This window comes from Prionailurus viverrinus, chromosome F2 (genome assembly GCF_022837055.1).
Source record: "Prionailurus viverrinus isolate Anna chromosome F2, UM_Priviv_1.0, whole genome shotgun sequence".
Taxonomy (NCBI): Eukaryota; Metazoa; Chordata; class Mammalia; order Carnivora; family Felidae; genus Prionailurus; species Prionailurus viverrinus.
This window is the reverse complement of record NC_062578.1, coordinates 60744379-60767995: the sequence shown is the minus strand read 5'-3', so window position 1 is coordinate 60767995 and position 23617 is coordinate 60744379.

Genomic DNA, 23617 nt, shown 5'->3' with positions numbered 1-23617 from the left:
ATTCTTTTTTGTGACCAAGTAATATTTCATATATATACACATACCATCTTCTTTATCCATTCATCAATGGACACTTAAGCACATTTCCATAATTTGGCTATTGTAGATAATGCTGATATAAACATCAAGGTGCATGTATCCCTTTGAATTAGTATTTTTGTATTTTTGGGTAAATACCTGGTAGTGCAATTGCTGGATTGTAAGGTAGTTCTATTTTTAACTTAAAAAATTTTTTTTAATGTTTTTATTTATTTTTGAGACAGAGAGAGACAGAGCATGAGCAGGGGGAGGGGCAGAGAGAAAGGGAGACATGGAATCTAAAGCAGGCTTTAAGCTCTGAGCTGTCAGCACAGAGTCCAACGCGGGGCTCAAAGTCACGGAGTGTGAAATCATGACCTGAGCTGAAGTTGGATGCTTAACTGACTGAGCCACCCAGGCACCCCTATTTTTAACTTTTTGAGGAATCTCCATACTGTTTACCAGAGTGGCTGCGCCAGTTTGCATTCCCACCAGCCTTGCAAGAGTGTTCCCCATTCTTCACATCCTGGCCAACGCCTTTTGTTTCTTGCGTTGTTGATTTTAGCCATTCTGACGTGTGAAGTGGTAACTCATTGTGTTTACATCTCCCTGATAATAAGTGATGTTGAGTATCTTTTCATGTGTCTATTGGCCATCTGTATGCCTTCTTTGGAAAAATGTCTATTCATATCTTCTGTTCATTTTTTAATTGTAATATTTCTTGGGGGCTGTTGAGTTATATAAATTCTTTATATATTTTGGATACTAACCCTTCGTCACATACGTCATTTGCAAATATCTTCTCCCATTCCATAGGTTGGCTTTTAGTTTTGTAGATTATTACCTTTGCTGTGCAGATGTTTTTTATTTTGAGGTAGTCCTAATAGTTTATTTTTGCTTTTGTTTCCCTTGCCTCCAGAGACATATATAGAAAGAAGTCACTACAGCCAATCTCAAAGAGGTTACTGCCTGAATTCTCTTCTAGGATTTTTGTGGTTTCAGGGTCTCACATTTAGGTTTTTATCCTATTTTGATTTTATTTTTGTGTATGGTGTAAGAAAGTGGCCGATTTCATTCTTTGGCATGTTGCTGACTGGTTTTCCCAACACCATTTGTTGAAGATACATTCTTTTTCCCATTGGATATTCTTTCCTGCTTTGTTGAAGATTAATTGACCATATAATTGTGGGTTCATTTCTGGGTTTTCAATTCTGTTCTATTGATCTGTGTGTCTATTTTTGTGCCGGTACTATTTTGTTTTGATTACTACAGCTTTGAAATATAACTTGAAGTCCAGAATTGTGATGCCTGCAGCTTTGTTTTTCTTTTCAAAGGTGGCTTTGGCTATTCTGGGTCTTTTGTGGTTCCATACACATTTTAGGATTGTTTGTTCTAGCTGTGTGAAAAATGCTGTTGGTATTTTGATAAGGATTGCATTAAATGTGTAGATTGCTTTGAGTGGTATAAATATTTTAACAATATTTGTTCTTCCAATCCATGAGTATGAAATGTCTTTCTATTTCTTTATGTCATCTTCAATTTCTTTCACCAGTTTTATAGTTTTCAGAGTACAGGCCTTTCACTTCTTTGGCTAGTTTTATCCCTAGGAATCTTATTGCTTTTAGTGCAATTATAGATGGGATTGTTTTCTTAATTTCCCTTTCTGTTGCTTCATTATTAGTGTATAGAAATGCAAATGATTTCTGTACTTTAATTTTGTATCCTGCAACTTTCCTGAATTCGTTTATCTGTTCTAGCAGGTTTTTTTGATGGAGTTTTTCAGGTTTTCTATATATAGTATCATGTCATCTACAAATAGTGAAAGTTTTACTTGTTCCTTACCAATTTGGATTCCTTTTATTTCTTATTGCTGTCTGATTGCTGTGGCTAGGACTTCCAGTACTATGTGGAGTAAAAGTGATGAGAGTGGACATTTCTGTCTTGTTCCTGACCATAAAGAATAAGCTCTGTTTTTCCCCATTTAGGATAATAGTAGCTGTGGGTTTTTCAAAATGGCCTTTATTATGCTGAGGTATGTTCCCTCTAAACCTACTTTGTTGAGGGTTTTTATCATGAATGATGTTGTACTTTGTCAAATGTTTTTTCTGCATTTATTGAAATAATCATATTGTTCTTATCCGTTCCTTATTAATGTGATGTATCATATTGATTGATTTGTAAAAATAGAACCACTCTTGCAACCCAGGAATAAATCCCTCTTGATCATGGTGAATGATTCTTTTAATGTATTTTTGAATTCAGTTTGTTGGTATTTTACTGAGAATTTTTGCATCAGGGATATTGACCTGTACTACTTTTTTTTTTAGTGGTGTTTTACCTTATTTTGGTATCAGGGTAATGTTGGCCTCATAGAATGAATTTGGAAGTTTTCTTTCTTTTTTCTATTTTTTGGACTAGTTTGAGAGGAATAGTATTAACTCTTCTTTAAATGTTTGGTGGAATTTGTTTGTGAAGCCATCTGGTCCTGGACTTTTGTGGGGAGTTTGTTTGATTACTGATTCAGTTTACTGATTGGTTATTGATCTGTTCAAATTTTGTATTTCTTCCTGTTTCAGTTTTGGTACTTTATATGTTTCTAGGAATCTATCCATTTCTTCCAGGTTGTCCATTTTGTTGGCATGTAGTTTTTTTTATAATATTCTCTTATAATTTTTGTATTTCTGTGGTGTTGGTTGTTATTTCTCCTCTCTCATTTGTGATTTTATTTAATTGGGTCCTTTCTCTTTTCTTTTTGGTAAGTTTATCAATTTTATTGATTTTTTAAAAAAAGCAGCTCCTGGTTTCATTGATCTGTTCTATTATTTTTTTAGTTACTGTATATATGATGCCACTTGTATGAAATATCTAGAATAGGCAAAATTGTAGGGACAGAAAGTAGATTAGAATTTACTAGGGTCTTGGGGGAAAAGGAAATGGGAAGCAACTGCTTAATGTTTATAAAATCTCTGGTGTGATTTTTAAAAATTGGATATAGAAATTGGTAACGGATAAATGGTTAAACGACACTGAATGTAATTAATGTCATTTGACGTTACACTTAAAAATAGCTAAAATGGGGGGTGCCTGGGTGGCTCGGTCAGTTAAGTGTCTGACTTCGGCTCAGGTCATGATCTCATGGCCACTGACTTCCACCCCTGAATTGGGCTCTGTGATGACAACTCAGAGCCTGGAACCTGCTTCAGATTCTGTGTATCTCTCCCTCTCTCTCTCTCTGTTCCTCCCCCTCTGGTGCTGTCCCTCTCTGTCTCTCTGTCTCTCTGTCTGCTCAAAAATAAACAAACATTTAAAAAACAGTTTTTTTTAAGTTTAAAATGGTTAACATGGAAATTTTTGTATCTATTTTAACATATTTTTTTTTGTTACTTTACATGTACTCTTTAAATCAATTGTGATACAACCTTGTTTAAAAAACTAACTGTTGAGGGCATCTGGATGGCTCAGTCGTTTGAGCGTCCAACCTCGGCTCAGGTCATGATCTCACAGTTCATGAGTTTGAGTCCCATGTCGGGCTCTGTGCTGACAGGTTGGCGCCTGGAGCCTATTTCAGACTCTGTGTCTTCCTCTCTCTCTCTCTCTCTCTCTCTGCCCCTCCCCCTCTCACAGTCTGTCTCTCTCTTTCTCTCAAAAATAAATAAAACATGAAAAAAAAATTAAAAAAATAATTGTTGGGGCACCTGGGTGGCTTAGTCAGTTGAGCATCTGACTTCAGCTCAAGTCATGATCTCATGGTTCCTGAGTTCAGGCCCCACATTGGGCTTGCTGCTGTCAGTGCAGAACCTGCTTTGGATCTTCTGTCCCTCTCTCTCTCTCTGCCCCTCTCCCGCTCATGCTCTCTCTTTCTTAAAAATGAATAAACATTAAAAAAAAAAAGAAGGAAACTAATTGTTAAGTTTAGGCTGGCATTACAGTGATTATGTGATTTGTTGCACTTAGCATAACACCTCTTAAATTAGTACCTCCATTCCTATATCCAATTGGTGATTTTTAACTCCTTAAAAACAACAAGGTATAAACTGGATGTGCATCTGTTGGGTGGGGCTCTTGGGGCAAGTGTCACTGGTGATGACTAATTGCTTCATGGAATTTAAGGAAAAACAAGAGTCAGAAAAAGCAGTGGGAGCACTAATCTGTGATTCTAGTTTTTATATATTCCATCTGCTCAGAGAGTTAGAGGCAGCAGAGGCTCTAAGCTTCACTGGATCAAGACTGCTAAACATCAACAGTTGCACATACTAACCTCCTAATAGGATTTAAGAAAGCAGGATCTTTCTATGGAAAATGTAGAGAAATCTCTATCTATCTATCTTTCTATCATTTCTCTATTACCTACCTACCTACCTACCTACCTATCTAAAACAGATGGAAATAAAGATGTTATAAGCCACAAAGGAAAGGGATACAGTAATACAAGGAAGTTTATCAAGAAAACTTAAAATGTGGTAACAGTATTTACATCCTAATGGATGCGGTAAAAAGCAGAACTGACAATGTGGAAAATGAATTAGTGATGTGGAGAATAAACTTGAGAATTTTCCCAAAAGAGCAGAGAATAAAATGATAAAAATGGAGAGTTAGAGAAAAAAGAATAGGAAAAAAAATGGTGAGCTCAAATAGCATGAAAGGTAGATTCAACCTAAAGATTGTTTCCCTAAGGAAGATAATAGAACAATTGAAATGGTAACAATAAGAAAAGTTATAACCAAATAACATTTCCAGGAACTGAAATAATTCCTAATCATGGAGTTTGACAAATCTCATTTTATTTTAAATGAAATCAAGGAAAAGAAACCACATCAAAATGCATTCAGATAAAGCTTTTTTGAAATATCTTGATAAGAGAAATTTGCTATAATAATATAAGTAGAAGAGAAGGAATTCGAGCTGATTTTGGACATTACCTCCATACCTAAGACACAAAGCAAAGGTTATATAAATTTGAGGAAGAATAGTTGTGCTTTAAAATTGGAAACACAAAATGAGATAATTTATTTGTAATGTAAACAGAAGGACTCTTTCAACTGTGTGAGGCTAAGAATTTAGATATTACTTAGGCAGCTTGATTTAAAATGTTATTTGATATTGTAGTTCAGATGACCCAGAAAGAATCAAAACAAAACACCCAACAAAAAGGAAGTCAAAGTGTAAAGGAGCTAGGGAAACATTATTTAAAATATAGGTTTCTGGATATTTTTTATACACTTAGCTCATACATGAATAAAAATAATTATCAAAAGAGAAACCTTATGGTATAAATATTAAATATTAAAAATTGAGGTATAAAATCTTAGGTTATATAAAAAAGTTGAGAGACAGAGTAGTTAATATATAAGATGGGCAATAAAAGAAATGTAGGGAGGAATTACTCAGTACTCTTTACATCTGATTTTGCTCATTCAGGAAATACTTGTTGAAAAATGTTCTCAAAAAATTCAAAAAGAATTATTAGTAGCACTTAAAAAGAAGTAATTATGTCCAACTCACCAGAAAATATTAGAAAAAACACAAGATGGTCACACTGTTTATTAGGAAATAAGTTCATAAGGAGAAAGAAACACATCAAATACTAAGAGCAGTTGACTCTGTGTGTGAACCTGTTATCTTTACATTCTTTTTGTTTAAACTTTTCAGCATTTTCTAAATTTTATTTAAGAGCATTTATTACATTTTTAATTAGAAAAGTCAATAAACAATGTTCGCAATAGTTTTAAAAGGCAACCTCAGAGAGAAAGGAAGAACTTTCTAAGCAGAGGGCATGAGTTGAGAAGAGCTTGGTCTTTTCAAGGACGTGCATAAAAGCTGGCGTGTCTGGATGGAAGAAAGCTGGAGAGAGTGGCGCTAGAAGAAGCCATGGTGCCACAGCCAAATCATATAAGACATAGAAGGCCACCTTGAAGATTTTGCTTTTGATGTTAAAAAAAAAAGCTGTTGAAAATTCACAGTGAGATTTGTGTTTAAAAAGATCATTATTCCATTGTTTGCGCTTGGTTCAGAAACACCAGGTTCGTGTCGATCAGGATGCTGATCATTCCTTTTTTTTTTTTAAGTTTATTTATTTCATTTTTGAGAGAGAGAGAGAGAGAGAATGAGCAGGGGAGGGGCAGAGACAGAGGGAGAGAGAGAATCCCAAGCAGGCTCTACACTGTCAGTGTGGAGCCCCACATGGCGCTCGATATCACAACCATGACAACATGACCTGAGCTGAAATCAAGACTCTGACACCTGACCGACTGAGCCACCCAGATGCCCCTGCTGATCGTTTCTTTCTTGATCATGTAGATGCATATTTAAAAAGCAGCCAAAGCAGTATTATGATGACTCTGATCCCCAGAAAATAAAGGGTAATGTGTGTGTGTGTGTTTGCATACATGTGTGGTGAAGCATGTAGGAAGGGAGGTGGTATCAAACGTTTAAAAGACAAGACTTGAAAAGTATTTGTAAAATATTAGATAGCAAACTTCCTTTGTCTATAGAATGTTAATTCTACCTAACCATAAGTTCCAGTGCCATTATTTCACCTTCCTTCTCCTGTAGTTTAAAAAAAAAAATGGCTATTTGCATCAGAGTTATATAGACTACAATTATATGGCCCAATCATTTGGAGTAGTTTATTTATTTCTGTAATGACAACTTTTGTGTGGGCTCTTCATTTTCAGAGCTATATATACATAGTGGTATGACTTGGATAAGCAAACTGAAAAGGAACAGAAAAAGCAACAGAAAGCACAGTTCTTACATCTCTTCTGGGCACCTTGTTTCCACTCTGGTATCCTTGGAGTGCTGGGATGTTATTCTCAGAGGTGAATAATTTACAAGATCAAAATGGATTACTTTCTATGTTTTACTGTATTTGGTTTCATTTTCCCTTGTATTCCAAAAATGGCTTGTAGGTAAATCATCATTTCCATGGCTAAATAATAGCAAATTGCTACCAAAGCCCATTCCTATCACTGGCAACATAGCCCCAGGGTTTCACAACTCAATCAGCTATCTCTAAATCAACAGAACTCAGTTCCAGAGGAGAGCGATCTGGGAAGCTTTTCTTTTCAATTCTCTCATATGTTTTGTTTTAGCTTAATGTGTTTGTCTGGATACTTAGACACCATGGTGATAGGCGTCATAGAAATAAATAGAAATAGACAGAAAAGAGCTAAAAAATAAAATGAAAACTTGGGAAGACTAGGAATGACACTTGTATCTGAGCACTCTTTTTTTTTCTTTCAGAACTCAGTGAGGAGGAAATTAAAAAGGGACTTTGTGTCAGACAGAGGAGTTAGTGAATAATTTTTCTAACAGTGTTATTTTGCTGACACTAGACTAAGGGAGCTCATTAGCATGCTGAGACTATTTAACTCTAAAAAATAGTATTCTAGCTTTCGCTTTGCTGGATATTCCTTCCATCTCAGCTCAGCATTAAAACAGTGGTAAGCCAGTCAAAACTGGACAGTGTGATAATGGTGGAAACAGAAGAGTCTTTGGAGTTAGAAAGAGAGCAGTGTTTGAATTTTGGCACCAACCTTTATTACCTATGTTATTAATCTTCCATTAGGCTTAATCTTCTTATCTCTAAAATGTTCATATTAATACCTACGTCAAACATTTGTGGCAGGTCAAAATACCAAATTAAAGCTAGTTTCATAGTTCTGGCTACATAAAAGCCGCTTAATAAAGGTTCATTCTGTTCCCCACTGTCTACATCCTTAGAGTTGTTTGGTTTCATTTAGTAAAAGGAGTGCCCAGAAAGAAGGAATAAGACACCCAACCTGCTCTGTGTCTGCTGAATGATGGTTGTCTTACAAACTTAAGAATTTCTGTTGGCTATTACCCTGTCCACTATGTATCTCTTCAAGGCCAAAACCAAGGCCAACACCAGTTTCTATGCTAAGAGGTCCAGAGTGAGAATCTTCCCGTTTGATTTTCACAGATGCAGCCTGGAATGTCTGTATGAAAACACATAATTAGAATGGATGCATCACATCAGTTAGTTTGGGGGAAAGCAGCGTTCGAGAGCTTAGAAATAAAAGAGGCACACAATGCTCACCAGTAAAACAAAAAACAAAAGAAATGCCTGGAGAGGATCCAGTCAAAGGTTTAGACCTGATATTTGAGGTAAGGGTTGGATATGTGCTTCTCCTTGATGTTAAACATGAGTCCAGAACTGTGTGGCATTGCCTGCTTTTGTGGTTATAGAAATAACCAATAAAATATTAAATTGTTTTCATTATTCTAGCTCTGAGTAATACTGAATCCCTACAGAGTGGTGAGTAATAAACTTATTTCTTCTTTCTTATTAGTCTACTATGCTCTCACTGGCCAGGGTGGGAGAAGAGGACTGGGAGAATTTCTAAGGAAGGTTCAGAAATCCCACAGCAATACAGTTCTGTCTCTCTTCGTAGCCAATACAGCAGAAAGAGGTCTTTCATTTTGTGTGTGTTTACTCAAAAACATGGAAGGGTATTTTTCCCTGACATTATCACAAATGACTTAAAACTCTAGATTCCGTGGAGGAAAAATGATAGATGGAAATTGGGTATAACCATTTCCTGAACCCTCTTGTAAATGCTGAGCTTTTCCCCAGAAAGCTAGCATCAATTCAGAATCCAGCATGGCATAGAAGTAGTTTTCACTGCTTTTTTTTCCTTTATACTTCTTGCATCTTTTGAGCATCTTGTATCACTACGTTGCCTAATATTTTTGTTGAGAAAGCAAACAAATTTAGATGTCCTGTTTTAACTTTGTGTATAAACTTAAATCTAAATCCTCAAATATCATGTCTTCTTATTCCTAATCAAAATAAAGCTCTGGGAGTAATTGGTGGGAACAGCATGCAAGTAAATGGAATGTCAGAAAAGTCTTTTCTGTAAGCTTGGGCTGATGCCGTTAGCCCCAGGGAAGAAGTAGCCTATTCCAGAATGAGAAGGCATGTGGCCATACAGATTCCTGGTACTGATGTCCAAAACCAAACTGAATGCATAATGACAACAGTTTGCATCTTTGGATGAGCTAAAGCTGCTTTCTAAACATTAGGCAAATTTTCTTGGTTGAAAAGAAAGAATCCAACTTGGGAGAACTCCATCAGTCAACTTATATGTATTGACTGCCTACAGTGCGATTTTTGTGCTGTTCTCAGGAATGTGGAGGTTGTCAAAGGAGAATAGGATGGTTTTGCCCAAAGCAACCTAAAAACTAGTTAGGAAAATAGAACAAATATCCATGAAAAATTAGAGAATAATCAAATGCTAATGTATGTGCTGCTGACTTTAAATGTAATAGGAATTCTTAGAAGGGGAGGATCAATGTATGCAGAAAGAATTGGGAAAGTTTTCTTGGAAGAGACGGAGCTGAGATTTTTAAGAAGGGATATGAAGGAGGAAACACATCAAAGACCAAGGAAACAGTATGTACTCCTATTGGGCTATAATGCATGTGGCAGGGAGGGGCTAGTGAAATGCATGGTAGGAGGGAATTGAAATAAAGATGGAAATGTAGGGTGAGGTTAGACTGTTTGAATTTGATGTGGCAAGAAAGAGAAAGCTACAAAAGGAATGAGCTGATAAAAAGTATACTTTTCTGAAAATATTCTAGCAACTGAGTTTAGAATGAAGTTAATTTGATAGTGATCTTTAAAAGACTTTAATAAAGATGAGAAACTATTCTCTTCTAAAAGTAAGTGAACTTAGGGGTAAAGATTCAAATATTCAAGCTTGATTATTAAAGCTCTGGTTCCTCAGGATCAGAAAAACATTATAGCGTGTAGTATCATAACCTTTGAATAGTAAAGGTTTCGTTTTGATCCCTGGCTCTGTACTTCGTACATGTTTGACCTTGTCCGAGTAACAAAATTTCTCTAATAAGGTTCCTTACTAGTTGTGGTAGGCAGAATTAGAAGATGACCCTCAATGACCCTTACCCTTGTATAGTTTCTTCCTGTTGAGTGTGGACAGAACCTGTGAATAGAATGAAGAGTCACTCCGATGATTATGTTACATTGCATGACAAAGGAGATTTTACAGATGTAATTAAGGTTATCATCAGTTGACCTTGAGTTAATCAAAAGTGAAATCATGCAGATGGGCTTGACCTAATCACCTTAACTCTTGAAATATGGAGTTACAAGTCAGAGACAGAGAGATCAGAGAGATTGAACCTGTGAGACTGGTTCTCCTGCTGGCCTCCATGAGTTCTACAGTTTCAAGGACATGAGCTTGGAAGAGGACGTTAAGCCTCAGATGACCACAGTTCGTGCTAATACCTGGGTTGCAGCTTTAGGAGACACTGAGGAGAGAACTCAGCCTCACTCAGCCCAGAGTCCTGATTTATATAGTAAGTATTGTTTTAAGCCACTAAGTTTGTGGCAATTTGTTACACAGCAATAGAACACCAATGCGCTGGTGAATACAGATAATGAGAATACTCAGTCATGTTAAGAGAATTCAATGAAACAGTAGTGATACTGAATATAAAATGTCTAGTGCTGTGCCTGGCATATAGTAGGTACAATTAAATATTAGCTATTATTATTATTCTTAATTGTTTTTTATCATTAAATTATGAGTATCAATGGAATTAGCAGAAATATATTCTAAAACTAACAGAGGTATCTTAAAGGAATGAGTGGTGGTCAGTAGACAGATAGTAATAATGGTGTTTCTGAGCCCCTTGGGTGTACCTACTGGTCAGACTGATTAACCACTTCTCTTCCTCCTGCTAGCAAGGTGTTAATTATTCCACTTGGTAAACTCTAGCTGGGCGTTGTAGTCGAAACAATTGACTTGAATCAAGAAAATCCTGGTGAGAATGTAAAAAAAAAGAGGATAATTCAAAAAATTATTTGGAAATAGAACCAAATGGAGTTAGTAATTTTTTAGATATAGAGGTAGGAGGCATGCAGAAATTAGGATGACTTTCATATTTGGATGTTGGCTGATTGTGCGGTCATTGGTGCTCTTTACCAAGACAGAAAATTCAGAAAAAGGAAGAGACTAAGGAGAGGCATGCCACATGTCAGGTGCCTGTGGGACAGCCAGGTGGAGATGTCCATGAAACAATTGCAAATATTGGTCTGGAATGCAAGTATACTCAGCGGTATAGATTCAGGAGTGCAAAAGACATTTGATAATTGCCTATCCAGCATTAATTGCCCCTTCCTCCCTTTGTAACAGTACTCTAGTGGCCACCTCTTCCTCATTCAGTCCATGTCTTTTGGAAGAAGTTGACAGTACTTCATTCTCTAGGAGTAGGACCTGATTAACCTAACTGGTTAACTCTAACTGGTACAAAGAGTTAAGAATTGTAAAAGCTCTGATATTTTATTCTACTTTCAAATTAACAAGTTAGCTTGCCACAGTTTCATGGATCATGGATGGTGATAGAAGATACGAAACTCCTGGATCCAAATGAATGACAGTTTATTACGCACAGCAATAGCAATAGCCAGAGTATCACTGTGGTTTGTACTACTTCACATTTCCACAGGGTGATTCCACAGGGTGATTCCACAGGGTGAAAATGTCACCTATTACCCCATGGGTTGCATTATTGGAGTGGAAATCTGATCATAGGGAACCCCAGCCTCATAACAGGCAATAAGCATGCTGCCTTTTTTTCAGGAGGAGACACTATGTGTACGTTTCAAAGTTGTTCTCTATTAAGATGGTAGTTTCAGACAAAGGACAATCAGTGCCTTACTTCACAGAACATGAAAGAATATGAGACCCATGGAGAATGTTTTCCCAGTAGGAATCATCAGCATTAAGATGATATCACTCAGGTTGAATATATAGAGTATATACACAGTCTAGGAAATGAAACCCGGGAGCCAGTAACATTTTTGGAGTAGATGGATAAAGAGAGCCTATTAGGAAAACAGAGAAAGGGCAGCCAGAGAGGAAGGAGGAAAGCCAGAAACCAATGGAGAAACCAATGGTTTCATGAGACAGGAATGGTTGCCAGTGCCAAATGTTACAGAGAGGCCAAGTAAGATGTACCAGATGGTTTTGGCAATTAGAGAATGGCTTCAGCAAGTGGGGGTAGAGTTCAGATTGCAGTGAGTTGAGAAATGAGGAGGTGGAGGCAGTGAGAAGAGAAGCTACTTTCAGTAAGTTTGGCTCATTGAGAGGCTGACACTCTGCCAGGCACATTAAAGGAAGAATGACAACATAAGGGTTAGTTTCTTTCTTTCTTTCTTTTTTCTTTCCCCCAAAGGTTTCATTTCCCTTTATGAAAGAAAGCACATCATGACTCTACATATGGCTCTAAGTGTCATCTATAAGGATGCATAACACGACACTCAATCGAGGTAAACCTATGTTTCACACTCCTCAGCATTCAGGTACAGAATGACGATATGAGGCAGACTATAGAAATTATTTCCTACCATTTGGATACAGTCTAGGTTGTGGAAAAGGTGGTGGGGTCAAACTGATTTACATTCAAATATAGATTCCATACATTATTAGCTGTGGGATTGTTAGCCTGGACCTAAGTTTCTTCATCTTTAAATTTTTTTTTAACGTTTATTTATTTTTGAGACAGAGAGAGACAGAGCATGAACAGGGGAGGGGCAGAGAGAGAGGGAGACACAGAATCTGAAACAGGCTCCAGGCTCCGAGCTGTCAGCACAGAGCCCGATGCCGGGCTCGAACTCACGGACTGTGAGATCATGACCTGAGCCGAAGTCGGTCGCTCAACTGACCAAGCCACCCAGGTGCCCCTCTTCATCTTTAAAACAGAGTTGATAATAAATAAGTGTGGGGTTGTTAAGATCATGTAAAGTACCGGGCACTGGAACTGCCACATATGGTGTAATTATTTTGAAAAGTAGAACCCCGTAAACTACTTTGAGGGCAAGGACCAACAGCTCGATAGAATTCGTTATAGTAGCCGTTGTAGAGGGAGTAGTGACAGTTTGGGACTTGAGATTTAACTCAAGTGCTGCCATTTCCCCCTGGGCAGTACATAGGGGAGGGAAAAACAAATCCTTGCCACTGGCCTTCTCTATACCATTACCACCCTCAGGCAAACTTGTGAGCCAGCCCTGTGAGGCTTGGGTATCAGTGATTTTAGCTTCAGCTTTCATAAGAAAATTACTTCAGGTTTTAAATTCATTAGACAAACTATGTTCTTTTTCACCTTGGATAAATCATCCTTCATTCAGAGAGAACATTTGTAGCTATATTACCAAAAGTAGAATAGTAATGCTTGCTGTGCTAGTTTTATGTGTTCCTGCAATGTGTTGTTTTTTTTTTCCCTCTCAGGCCAGTGAGAAGATGGGGAACCAAATTGACAATTTAGAACCCTTTATGTAGGCACTGGATTCACTTGTTTGCTGTTTAACATATCAAAGTGATTCTATTAAATTGAAATTAAATGCATTGTTATGGGGCACTTATGATATCTCATTTAAAGAATTGCTGTGAATCCTTTAGAGAGGCTGATTTGCAACCACTAGCCTGTGTCATGAATGTGACCTCCAGTATGGTACTTAGCAACTAATTAAGCTAAAAAGACAAATATGAGGCTCTAACATTTTTTTAATTTAAAAGCTTCTAAATATAATTGTGGCCACAATGCTACTAAAGCACGGTAGAGCAGTCTGTATCTTAAACCTCTAAATCTCATTGCCATAGTTAATTTTGTAAATAAAAAGATCTGTGCTGGAGGTAAGGAGATACATTATTTGTTTGGTGTTTTAACACAAGAATGGTACTGGCTGTCTTTGCGGTTCAATAATGTTTTACTGTGATTTTTCAGGTGAATTATTAATTTACTTATGTCAGTAATTTTGTCCAAATATGATTTAGATTTAAAAGGTTCAACTTGAAACACGTTGCCAACTATAATTTAAAATCTCATTTTATTTCTGCCTCATGATCTTTAAAGATGATAGAATTAGAAATCTTGCAGTTTTAAATCTTTCTGAGTTACTTGTGGAGGCTCTGTTACTACTCATCAATCTGAAATGTATCAGGTTTTCAGGTCACTGTTTCACTGGAGAGGAATCTTGAGTTAGGTATTAGCAATCATGTCTTCAACGCCTGGCTGCTTCCTCAGGTTGTATATGCTCTTGAGTTAGTCCCTTAGACTCTGAGCAATGAAATGGGGACTATGGTTCCATCTGTATCTACTAGAAGTGCCACAGTTAGTATCAGAACCAAGGACTACAGGAGCAGAAAGGAAGGAGGGTGAACACCTCATCCAATGGCTTCATCTATCTTACAGATGAGTACACTGGCAACCAGAAGTAATGAATCACCCATGGCCTCCCTTAGGGGGGCGGGGAAAGGATTTGCTAATGTATTTGGGCTCCAAGTTCAGTGCAAATGCTACTCTATTGAAGATATCTATGCAGTATCTAAGATTATATTAAAATCAAAGCACAGTATCTCTTTGAAAAAAAAAATGGGAGAGTAATTAAATCATTTAGAATTTTTGTTAACTTCTTTGCTCCAATGTCGGGTATTTAGAAACACTAAGTTTTTAATCGATTCTTCATTTGGATGTTTGCTGTCACTTAGAATCAGTATATGGTGTATAAAGGGACAAATAATAAAGTGTTTAATAAACTAATAGCCAGAGCAAGTAAATCAGGATGACGTCTTTATTGGGTTTTTAAAAATCCCATTAGCATGATCAAAGTTTTAAATAACCCTCTTAAAACTTAGTTCATTTCTTAACACTAAGACTGTTTTTGAAGAAAAGAAATTCCCTCAGCGTTCTCCACAACATATACTGCAAAGTCTTCTTAAGGGTGATCAAGAGTTGATGAGGTAACATGTCCCAGATTCCAAGTCTTCCAATGACTGAGGTTCACCTACTTCTCCTGAGAAAGCCAACGTCAACAGGACTGCATTCGCAGAACACATGATATCTGTATTATTTAGGAATTACTTATTTTAACACAGTGAATGGGCAACAGAAAGTTAAATATTAAACAATATTTAAATTAGAACATAAATATAACATGCATTATTCAGCACTGAGATAAGCTGATATTCAGATCAAACAGAAGGTCACTGCTCCTTGGTGACTGTCCTCTGAAATTCAGGCAATACCAGTTCTTTATAATGAAGTCAGCTCTTTGCAGAAGCAATTTGCATCCGGATAGGGAAAAGGGACACATCATCTGTTTTCAGGATAAGCACTTTGTGCTGGTTTGGTCCCTTTCTATGTGCAAGGTGATGATTAACAATGCTGCCTCCACATATGCATATTCAGAGTTGGCTTTTTCTGGGAATTTCCCTCATCGAGGGGACCACAGAGGCATCTCCCACTTGGCTCCCAAATCATGACCTCTCCACGGTGCCAGTGCAAATAGATCAGGAATTTGCTTCCTCTTATCTGACCTCTCCTATTCTGCTTTGCCCTTGCTTGACTAGGAGTCAGATCCCTAATCGAAATTAATAGCCTGTCCTGAAGTTAGGCATGTTGACACTGTTCAGCAGAGGTGGGAGCCCGGGAGGTACAATCTTCATGGCTTACTGCTCACACAGTTTTCAATCAGTTTCTAAACCTACCCCAGGTGTACAGTACTTCCTCTCAGCTCTGATTGATTGAGTGCCATGCATTTGTTTGCAGCTCTCTGTGCCCTACTTTGTTAACAATGCTAGCTGGAATGATTAAGGTGATTATTGCCAGTCTTTGTGACTTTAGTAGTTAGATTAACTTGAAGACATGGAATTAAGTTATTTCTTCTCAAGGGTGCTTAGGTAGATGGGTTTCAGAAAATAAATTATAGGCTACAGAACTTTTGCTCTATAGAATGATATCCTCAGTGAATTTGAATATTAGAGCCCAGGAGTGCCTCCCCTAAAAATTGCATTAGTTGTAGGAATCCCCAAAAGAAGTTGATATTGTGTGGCCAGTATCATGCCTTTGGAATTGTTTTTTTTTTTTCCCCTCTTTCTCTCCTCCTACAGGAGCAATTATGTGAATTGCTTGTCCCCCAGGGGTAACAGGAGAGGTGAATCACTTCTTTCTCTCCTCTTCCCCACAGAGATGATGAAGCATTTGCCAACTCCCAGCTCTGTTAAGCCCAGAAACTTTGGGGAACTTGCCAGCTTGACAGTATACTTACTACCACTTCCCCTTAATTTGAATATTGATTGAAAAGATAAAGACCAGTAATCAAGAAGAGCTTACATTTATAAAGCATTTTTTTTCAAGTTTACAAAAGACTTTCATTTTGGCACTTTTTTTTTCAATTCACAATATCCTTATGGAATGGGTTTATTATTTATCAACAAATATTTACTTATTGAGCTACTGAGCAATAAGGTGCTAGGAGTAGAGTCAACACCCTGATAGCATTTTCATTCTGGTAAGAAAGAATGGTATTAATCAAGAATTACACTTAAGGGGCACCTGAGTGGCTCAGTTGGTTAAGCATCTAGCTTCAGCTCAGGTCATGATCTCACCATTCGTGAGTTTGAGCCCCACCTTGGTCTCTGTGCTAACAGCTCGTAGCCTGGAGCCTACTTCAGATTCTGTCTCTGTCTCTCTCTGCCCCTCCCGCACTCATGCTCTGTCTCTCTTAAAAATAAATAAGCACTAAAAAAAAAAAGGATTATACTTAAGAAATAACGTGAACTGTGAAAGAAAATCGCACATTATACACGAAGGGGAACCACATATAACCTGGAGGGAGGATATCAAGAAAGAGAGAGAATATAAGATCCAAAGAGATTAAGTGTGGGGTAGAACATCACCATGGACTCCCTTTATTGATTCATAACCAGACTTCCTGAGCACAAAAGCTAATAAAAAATATGGCATGATGATGGGGTTTCTTTCTTTCATGATAATATTTTTAATTGGTGCAAATTGCTGAAGAAAAAAAGTATACCAATTCACAAAATAATCTGCAGAGATGAATTTGTTGTAATGAGATTGCATTTTCAAGTTTTCCTTAGAAACTCAGAATGACAGTACAGAGAAGTAGTTTCGTTTGGGTTGTGATTTAAGTGGAATTTTTAAGTTAGGATTAGGTATCTTGAGGTACAGTGATAGAACATTCAATTACATTTAGTGATAATGCTATTGTAGAAAATTTTCTGATAGTACTTTTTGTGTATTTAGACTGATTCCAAATAACACAACCATTTCATACTGAACTCGCGAGGAAAATTTGAGCATTTAAAATTGTCTCAAGCAGAAGACCCATAGCCTATGCAGTTCCCTGATTTGTTCCCCTGATGCTGGCAGCCAATGTGTGTGTGTGTGTGTGTGTGTGTGTGTGTGTATTTATGTTGTAATCTTTTTTTGTCTGAAGCAGAAGGAAAGAGACTAATGAACAAGGGTATAGGAACCTGACTGAGTATATCTAAATCCTACTCTCAGTGCTCTCTGGCTTTGTGAACCTGGACAAGATTATTCATCTCTTTGAGTCTGCATTTGCAAAAGTGTTAATCATTGGTTATTACAATGATTAAGTCATAGATGCATTTAAAAACTTAGTTTATTCTCTGTCTCAGTGATTTAAAGATCAAAAGGGAAAGCATTTCCCCATACCATATCAGTTTTATAGTAACCTCTAATGAATTTAGCATTCATTAATTTATCTGAACTATTTTTTACCAAGTCCTTGGCTGAGCTACCCTGGGACTAATGAGTCATACAAAATCATTACTAGATGTGGCCTATTTCTGTCAGGCAACATTTTAAGAGTAAAATTGTGTGCAAAGATGAGATGAGCAGCCAGTTGAGGGCGTTTGGTTGAAGAAGATTTGTGTCCCTTGTTCAAGGTCTTTGCTCCATCCTCACAAGTCATCAGGGAATAAGGAAGCAGTTGTGATGGATCCTATCCTTTGTGTCACTCCCTAAGAGACAACAGGAACCTATAGAAAGAAGATGGGAGACTCTGAAGGGTATTCATGTCTGATTTCACCCTATTTTCTCCCACCAGACCTTCTGCTCACCTCAAGTGAGCCCTATCTCCATCATTGGCTCTGTCTCATGTTATATAAATTGACTGATTATACCTTGCACTGAAACCAAAGAAGTCACATGTCCATCAGTTCTTCTTCTCTGAGGAACCAGATCCTGAGGACCCTCTCATCTTGAATTCTAATCCATTAGAATTCTAATGGCCACTGATCTTCCTTTACTGCTGATGTTTAGCATCTTGGCCTTTTCAGTCACAGAGTTGAAATGGTACAATGGAAGGAGCTTTGGGTTTAGACCCAGAAGACAGTTTTGCCAGAATTACACTAGGGGAAAATTATTTTACTTCTCCGAGTCCAGATTATTTTTCCTTTTCAGTTTTAGTGACTTTTTTTTTTAATGTAAGCTTTATGCCCATCATGGGACTTGACCTCATGACCTCAAGATCAAGGGTCCCATGCTCTACTGACTGAGCCAGCTAGGTACCCCCTTCTCATTTTTAATATGGAGATAATATTTTGCACCTCCTAAGATTGTATTGAGGATTAATTGAGTTAGAGCTGTGTATTTGTGTGTAGGTGTTCCTCAACATTTGACTGGGTCTTAAGTGACCTCCCAATATAATCAGATGTTCCCAGGTTAACTACTGCGTATTATCTCATCTTATGAAATTTTGTGTTATTTCCTTTTAAAATCATTATCTTAAAATAACTCTTATTAAATAATATTTTACAATAACATGAGTAAGAATGTTTTAAAAGTCAACCAGAGGTGGTTTTGCTGAAATCCTTCCTCATTTCCTCATACTTCTAATTGATTTTTTCCCTAATCAAATGTCTTTTTTTTTAATAGCAGATTTTTAAGGCCATAAGTGTTCCATACAGAAACTGACCAATTATTTTTACTGTACCTTTCATAATAAATAAGGAGCTGGTAGAATTTCCCTTGGTTTGTAATGGGAAACACTGAGCTGTCAAGTTTTTTAGTGGTAGATTGTGCCTATATGAAAAATGATTATTTAAAAGTGGGATTATTCACCAAGAATTTATACATTCACAAAAAAGATGTCATATTTAAAAGAGTGGCTTTATAAAATCCTAACCTTATTCCAAACTGTATTGCTTTTTGATCTCTTCTGGATTTTTTTTTTCTTTTCAAAAAGAAAAATTTTTAACCTGCACAACAAAATTGTAATGCTTTATGATCACATGCCAAGTTTAGTAAAACAGATGAATAAGTGAGCAGTGTTACTCTTACAGACCATTTACTACCATTGGCTTGTTACGATTTTGATGATTCTAAAAGATCAAATTCAATTTCAAAAGACAATGGTTTGCCAGTATCAACAGAATCCAAAAGAACATGTAAGGGACAGTACTAAAGTGGACATTCCAGAACTATTTTGAGCAATGGCATCATTTGTGGAATGAGTGCCTAGTTTCGAAATTAGTTACCCTGAAGTGGACACTCATGGGATTTTATGAATCATGGTGTTCTTGTTGTCTCATAAAGATTAATCACTTTAAAGTTACAGCTCACGTAACAGTTGATTTCCAATTTCAAGAAAAGACTCAATCAATCATGTAATTGATCATTTTAGAGAACTGAGCTCCAAGGAGTCTTGAAGAATTCATCAAGCCTTATTCTTAAGAGTGGTTGGAGGTAGTGATGGAGAACTGGTACTGAAAACGGCTTGTAGCACCTTCCCAATCAGATTTCACCAAAGCAGTCCCACTTTTACTTATTGCTTAGTTTGACTTATTGGGCCTCAGTAAGAAATTTTCATTTTAATATAAAATTTCATGCTTTAAAAATTTGAAGACTGAATGAGTTTTAACATTACCCCATTTAAAGAGTTCCAAATGTCATTGAATGCCTGAATGAGAGTCTTTATAGAAATCACTTTAAATTGGTTGTTAATCCTCCACATGGAAGAAAAATAAGAATTATTTCATACCCTAAAATTAAGCACAATGTAACAATAACACAGATGAGTCTCTATACTTATTGATTAGCATCTCAATGGGTTAGAATAAGATAGTCAACTACCTGACTTTCAATTTGACTAAGAACTGTTGACAGATTGGTAACCAAGTAGTAAATGACCACTAACTAAATACAAATAGCAATAATAGCTTTATATTAGGCACGTAATTGGAGATCTTTCACATCAGATTTCCCTGTTGTAGATATTGGCATATCTCTCAGCTTTTCATATGGTGTTTTGTCGTTTTGTTTGTTTGTTTCTGTTTTTGGTCATCTTTGTCAGAAAATGGAGAAGCATCATCTTACAGCCCATCAACAGTAAAAGCCATAATTTCTAGGGCTACCATGTATGGAATGGTGGTTCCATCGGAGTCTGGTCTTCGCTCTATATATTTATAAGGAAATCCAACATAATGACAGCAGCGTTGGGCATAGTGGCAGCAGTATATTTGGTGTTTACAGCAAAGAGAAAGTCAAGGTTTGTTTGTTCAATGTTTGCTTTATTGCCCCATAAATTGAAATAGTTGGTTAGCATCAGAATCTGTTTTACACAGGTAGCCATAGTTCAGTCTCCTCTCCCCTTTTCCTTACACCCCACCCCCTTCCTGGGTGAGTGAGTCTTATTGACTCTAACATGAAAGGCTTGGGGACAATAGGCCATATGTATTTGCATCCATTTGGCAGTGGCTTACACATCATTGTACTTGGTAAAAAGAATGAAGGATTTGGAGAGAGAAATATCTTGGTTCAAATCTCAACCATCTATCTTATAGAGTCATTGTGAGGATTAAGTATCATTAAAGACAGACTAAAATATTGATTTAGCTGGTATTGTTATTTGTTAGCAAAAAATCGTATCGGGGCACCTGGGTGGCTCAGTCAGTTGAGCGTCCGACTTCGGCTCAGGTCATGATGTTGTGGTTCACGGGTTCGAGCCTTGCATTGGGCTCTGTGTTGACAGCTCAGAGCCTGGAACCTGCTTCATGGATTCTGTCTCCCTCTCTCTCTGCCCCTCCCTGGCTCATACTCTGTCTCTTTCTCTCTCTCAAAAATAAGTAAAACATTAAAAAAATCTTATCAAACACTCAGGAGCATGGCATAATATATGTGAAATCTAAGTACATGTAGCAGTACTTGTATGTATGGGCTTTTAAACAAGCTACTTGAATGTCATGCTGACAAAACCTATGACTCCTAGTACTTGTTTTAGTTACTAGACTATTTTGCTGCTTGTGACTTGCACAGAAAGTCCTTGGAGAAGGAGGGTGAATGGAGATTATGAAGGGCCAGTGCCAGAATAACTTCTCACTGTCTCACAACATTATGTAGTTTCCTTTTTGCCTAAAACAACAGATTACGCAACAAAGTTATTTATGAAAACTCAATTGATAGATGCCCTCTCCCTCATTTGACAGTCTTGAACATTTTCTTGTTCTCACTTTACCAACAACTGTTAGGTTCACCAACAAATGCAAACTAGCCTGAATGCAGGATGTCACCCTGCTGGGTTTATTTAATGCAAATATAGATCCATCTACAAGTATCTTTTATCTAAACCTATGCCTAGTATCAATCTGGTCTTCCAAAAGATCAACAAGATGAGATATATTTCTAATACCTTACGTTTATCTGACGTGCTAAAGATACAACCCGGTGCTGAAATAGAAAAACATTTTGTCACTTTCAGTTGGTGGTTTCTTTTCCCTACTCTGTGATGCTTCAGTTTTAAGGCTTATTTTATAAGTTCTGTTTGGACACTACGTTAACCCTCAGGCCACAGAGTGTTGGCAAACAGTTAATTTCGTCTTTCCCATTGGCATAGCTGCCGTTCACAGCAGTTCTCCCTCCCTCTCTTTTGTTTAAATTGGCTGCAGTGTTTCTTGCTTAAGGGATTTACCAGAATGTGGCCATACCTGGGACTGAGCTAAACTCAGGATAAAGAACTGGAATGGGAAGGCTATAAACTGACCACTGGATGGGTAACATCATTCTTTCAACTATTCAGAAAAACACATGCACACCATGAGCCCTGACGTTCAGAGGTGGAAAATGAAGTGAACATATGGTAAAGTTAAAAATTAATATTAATAAATGGAAAAGCTATTTCCCTAACAGACATTTCATTTTAAGATTGTCCTCTACTGGAATGATTTATTTGCCTCTCTAATCTACTTGAAATGGGCAACAGGCCGAAAATGGTAAAGAACATTCAAAACAGAAGCAAGAAAGGAATGACTATTATATCTAAGAAGTGTATAGATTCAGATTCTTGTTTGAAGGATATTTACACAGTTTGCTAAAGAAAATTGGATTTCTCCTTCGTCTAGGTCCCAGATTGAATAGCATAAGAAAAATGCTTAGTAATTTAAGCCTTTATTGTAGCTTATGGCTTTACTTGCATATTTATTGTCAAAATGAGCTTGTGATGGAATGGGAAACAGACCTGGCTTGTGGAAAAACAAGGTAAACCAAGGCAATTCTGCAAGTATCTAAGAGAGTTACAAGACTGTGTCCAATGCAGCACTTGTAAACTTACCAATAAATACTATAACTAGACCAATGTAGACTCTTTTCTATATTTGGAAGACATCTTATAATGGTATGAATCTGAAAACGGTGATGGAATTATTGATTCAGTGGTGGTTAAGTTATAGAATTTCAGCCTTTACCGAATCCATCGAAAGTATCCCTCGGTCCCCTACTCTCCATCTGTCTCCTTTTACATCATTATAAACAAATATTTCAAACAAGGCTGATAATTGCCCTTTAGTAACTTAGTTTTTCTTGTCCTAGGGTTTTCTGTTTGATAGTCTATTGGCTAGTAGCCAAAACTGATCAAGTGCTATGACAATGAAACTGCAAAAGTAAGCAGGCTCTGATCACGATTCGTTAAAGATAGTTGTGTAAATGTAACATTGGCAGTACATGCTGGCTATAAATTTAGGCTATCACTAATTAATTTAAATAACAAACATGTTTATTTACACCTTTTGAGGTAGGCCAGCAATACACAAAGTATGGTCCAGGCCCTAGGAGTCCCCAAGATCCTTTTAAGGGATCTAAGTCAAAACGATATTCATAATAATACTAAGAGTGATGTTCATTTTTTGCTCTCCCACAGCTGTGCAGTGGAGTTTTCCAGAGACTGCCTAAGATTTAATGGCATCATCTTTCTGATGGCTAATAATACGTGTGCTTGTGGATTCTTGTGTTTAAAACTTTCTGTTTTAATTTTGGGTACAGCAAATAATTATGGATAACTATAATCCACATAAACAAAATCTCTGCAGAGTTCTTCAATAATTTAAAATACATATAGGGGTTCCAAAATCAAATACTTAGAACATTTGTGTGTTAAGCAACATAATAGTAAAAAATGGGTAAGATGGAGATATTACCTAGGCTGCTGCTTAGTTTTTTTCTATATAGTAGCTGAGACAGGAAGAAATTCTTTTTTTTTTAATTTATTTTGAGAGGTTGGGGGCAGGGGAAGAGCATACATGCACATGTAAGCGGGAGAGAGGCAGAGAGCAAGGGAGAGAGAGAATCCAGCACAGAGCCCAACATGGGGCTCAAACCCGTGAACACTGAAATCATGACCTGAGCCAAAGCAAGAATCAGATTCTGAGCCACCTGGGTGCCCCAAGACAGGAAGAAATTCTTTTTTTTTTTTTTTTTTTTTTTTTTTGTTTGAGAGAGAGAGAGAGAGAGAGAG